This window comes from Cyprinodon variegatus, unplaced genomic scaffold (assembly GCF_000732505.1).
Source record: "Cyprinodon variegatus isolate N-32 unplaced genomic scaffold, C_variegatus-1.0 Scaffold150, whole genome shotgun sequence".
Lineage (NCBI taxonomy): Eukaryota > Metazoa > Chordata > Actinopteri > Cyprinodontiformes > Cyprinodontidae > Cyprinodon > Cyprinodon variegatus.
The window spans coordinates 148,205-152,773 of record NW_015150603.1 but is presented as its reverse complement, the minus strand read 5'-3'; the positions used below and the strand labels follow the sequence as shown (position 1 = coordinate 152,773).

Here is a 4,569-nt window from a genome sequence, read left to right as displayed (position 1 = left end):
TATATATATATATATACATAAAACTGTAACTGGAGCATGTAACAAAAGTAATTTCCCTCTGGGATTATTAAAATATTTCTGATTCTGAATAAATGAGTCTTACTTGCATTCAGTTGTTTCACAATTCATTGTCACATTAAATATTCATGTATTATTAAATCAAGTAGATATTTATTGGGAAATGATTCATTCATTACATTTTTAAAACTCTGTCATTCCATTCTTTGGACGCGCAGACACCATTTATGACAGCATATCAGGCCCAGACTACAGTATGCAATATGTTGACTTTACCTAATTTGTGATGGGAGTTGGCCCAACGTTCTCCAGCAGCCCTGATCACTCTTAAAACACCAGGCACTGTAGGATTATCTCCCCGATTATCGGGCCCTCTCGAAAGGGTAACAACAGGCAGAAATCGGTGTTAATATCTCGCTGTATAAATCCCCCATAAGGCTTTTGATCTGCTTTAGGGCCCAGGTGACTTGCTGTAATTGATGGAATCCTTGAAACATATTTAGCTGCTGTTGCATTACCTTATTCACCACAACGGGTGTTTAACATCCCCTGTAATGAGTCTGAAACAAAGCAGTGTAGAAACCATATTTTCTCTCAGTTATGTAAAACTCTTATTATAATTCATATTAAGTTATTGAACTTGATTACAGTCATTGATGTCAATGGAGGGAAGGCAGGTTTTAGTTTTCACAGCTGTACGTACAGGGAGCTTGGTTTCAGGTAGCTCTTGTCTCTCAGTAAAGGAAACTACCATTTATCTTTGCCTGATATTCAAACTAGTTTTATGATACATTGAAGTATGGCAAAGAAGCACAAACCAGATAAATCTTTAAGGGAGTAATTAATATTATCACTGCACTGTGTATTTATTTTTGTAAAACTATAGACTTAAGGACAGTTAAAGCAAACCTGCTGCTGAAAAAACAGAATTAAAGACATTTGGCAATACATTCTGATATTGCAAGCAATCCCATCTTAGCCACAACATTTTCCCCATTTTATTTCCTCAGAGCACAGCAGTTCTCCAAGCCTGTGGTCATATACTGCCAGAGCATGACCTTTTAAAAGGAGTATTAAAAGCATTATTCTGAACTGTCACATAATCTATCTTCTTCTGTGGCATCAGAGCTTCTCCCTAAACAGAAACTGGGTAATATAATGGGAATGGACCAATAAAGTAGCTTTTGACATTGAAATGAAAATAAATCTCGTGAAAAGATAATCCAAGGCTATGTAAAGCTGTATAAAATACATTGTTAAAATTGAAGAAAATGATTAGTGTGGCAATTGAGATATTTAAATAAGATCTTCCATGTCAATGGTATGTTTAACAATAAATTTGTATGGACTAAAACTAAAGCTAAAACTTAGTAGAAACCCAAAAACTATTATTTCTTCTTAAACATTTATAAAACAGATGTATAAATGTTGCCATGACCTAGATATAATCTCTCCAGTATATTGAGTTAATGACATCCTCTTTCAATTCACAGCAATCAAACTTTCAGCAGTCTTTGACTTGTCTTGCAGAATCAGGTGTACCACTATAAACCATACTCTAGGGATATGGGTAGAAAAACATTTTTTAGACACCAAAGGCAGGGGAAAAATGGATGATAGACATAAAAGCTTTCATATGGCCCCATTTTTTTATGCTGCATCCTCTTACCTTATTCACAGCAGACTTTCAAAGCTCACATCCCTGTTTTATTCACCCTGTCTTTGATATTTTGCACAGCAGACCCGCTGATACTGGAATAACATCATAAATGTTGTAAAGAAGAGTATCACAGCCAGGTCATGTGTCATTTCAGCATGCAATATAAGGAAGTATTTGGGATGGGAGACCAGATAGTGGAGGTATGAGTGGTTGTGGCTTTAAACAAGTAGAGTGAGCTTTAGTAATCCTTTAACAGTACACCTGGGGCTTCAGGGAGACTGATGTCTGCAACAGTAGACAACATTCTTTAATACAATCAGAAATTAAATCCGAAGCCTGGCCTAGCCCTGCGGCAGAAGCAACAACAGTGGGTTCAGCAACTGGGCTGTTAATAGACAGAAAGAAATCAGGAGAAACGGATTGTACTACATTTACACCTTCACTGAGTTGTAAGATTATTCACCAGATACAACCTTATGGTCATAGTAAATTGATTGGAATGTTATTAAAAATGTTATTCTCTCATTTTACTGTTAATCACATTATAACAATCTTTAAGATTGTGTCCCAACGTCTAACGGAGTTTTTCTTAAAGAACGCTTACATAGACACCTCTGTCCAGAAGGATTGAGAACTGGGAGTACCTGGGTCCCTGGAGCATACAGGAGTAGTGAAGCAGTTGATCCGGGAAGCAAGGGATAGCAAAGGAGACATGGCAACCGTCAGGCTTGACTTCACCAACACATGCGGATCTATCCCTCACAAGTTTGTCAAAACAGCACAGCACTGACAAGACACCACGTTCCTGAAAAGATCTGCAACCTTATCATGGACTATTACGACTTCAGCATAAGAGTCTTCTCAGACAAAGTAACATCTACCTTGCACTGCCTGGAAAGGGCATAATTACTGCCTGTACTATCTCGGTGTCACACTTCTCCTTGGCCATGACCATGTTTGTTAAGTGCTGAGGTCGAATGCAGTGGGTCCAAATCAAGACCTGAGACCCAGCAGCCACCTATAAGAATCTTCATGGATGATTCAACAGTGATGACCACATCTGTGCTGGGGTGCAGGTGGCTCCATTAGGGGGTCGGACAGCTCATCCCATGAGCAAACATTAGCTTTATGCCAGCAAAGTCTAGGTCTTTGGTCCTGAACAAAGGTGGCTGACCACTTTTCACTGGGAGGGACCAAGATTAGAACAGTGACCAAAAAGCCTGTCAAGAGCCTGGTAAGATCTTTGACAGCTCCATGAAGGATGCAGTGGCATTGTAGCCAACCCTATGTATAATATTTTGGCCCCTCTTAGTCTACGAGGTACCAGTGACAACAGTAGAAACACTAAAGAAGACCATTAGCCAGTTTCTCAGAGGATGGCTTGAGCTCCCTCTGTCCTTAAGCAGCATTGCCCTGTATGGCCATTCCACCAAGCTGCACCTCCCTTTCAGTGGACTAATGGAGGAGTTCAAAGTCACCTGCTGAAGAGAGGTGATGATGTACAGGAACTCGGCAGATGCCAAGGTGGCATCGGAAGGAATCCTTGTCAAGACCCGGAGGAAGTGGCAGGCAAAAGAAGCAGTCAATAGAGCGAGGCAAGGCTGAAGCAAAAAAAAACCTTGGTTGGAGCTGTGGTAGTAGGGATGGCAGGCCTGGGCAGCTTTCCAGAGCCATGCTACAACCTTGCCAGCGGAAAGGTGAAGCGACAACCGGACCAAGATGAGATCTGTGCAGAGGTGGTGGAAGAACGTCACATGAAGATAGTAGGCATGTTCAAGCAAGGGGCATGGACAAGATGGGAGCAAGTGGATGCTTGCAAATGCACACAGACAGAACTCTGGAGAGCCGAACCTCTTCGCAAGTTCCTCATAAAGTCGGTCTACTATGTCCTCCCAAGTCCGGCCGACCTTCACACCAGCGGTCTGGCAGACAGTCTTGATTGTAAACTGTGCCAGAGAAGGGGCACCATGGAGCACATTCTGAGCTGCTCTGCAAAGACCTTAGGAGAGGGGCGGTATCGCTGGTGCCACATACCAAATTTTTAAATCCTTGGCGGATCAGCTCAGTGAAGAAGATGCGATACAGGCTCCGAAGCAATCACCTTGACTGAAGGCAAACAACTATCCCAATTCCTCAGGAGGGCTCCTCGCTACTGCTTGTGACTGGGAGCTCCAAGTTGATCTAGGACGGCAACTCAAGTTCCCAGTTAACATAGCTACCACTTCACTCCACCCAGATATGGTGTTAACATCTGGGAGCACCAAGCAAGTCGTCCTACTGGAATTGACTGTCCCATGGGAGGACCGCATTGAGGTGGCTAACAAGCACAAGAGAGTAATGGCTGGACGGCCCACTGCAAACCTGTCGAAATCAGATGCAGAGGTTTTTCAGGACATTCACTCCAGAGAGTGTTCAAATATTATTGGTGTTAGATGCCTGATGTTGAGGAAAGCCACCAAAAAATCATTGAGGCTGCAGAAAAGGCCTTGTGGTGAATGTGGATTCGTAGGAGGGATACGTGGTGCGCTCCTTGGACACCAGCCGGGGAGTGATCACCCCTGGCTGGCTCGCTCTGTTAAGGGGTGTATGGCCTTTAAAAAATCCAGTGAACCCGGGTTATTCTCTGATGACGTGTCCAAGCATCACCATAAGGTGTATTATAGTACTGGAGTAATTACGAACAATGGGAAATTTTCAAGCTTATTTTTTATTAAATATAATATTGTTTTTTAAATCAAATGTGTTTGTTTTTTGTGTTGTTCTCCCTTCCACCAGCAGGAGGCGCCTGGTTCTGGTCCGCCTCCTCACACACCTGATGATAGTTACCTCGTTAACGGAGTGCTCTTAAGCTGCTGATTGCCACTACCTCGACGCCAGAGTGTTTGCCAGTT

General features: G+C 42.4%; 1 pseudogene; it reads left to right on the top strand.

Moving 5' to 3' along the window:
* Window positions 1-4,352, top strand: part of LOC107086361 — a 36,875-nt pseudogene extending 32,523 nt beyond the window's left edge.
* Window positions 4,353-4,569: the final 217 nt, after the last annotated feature.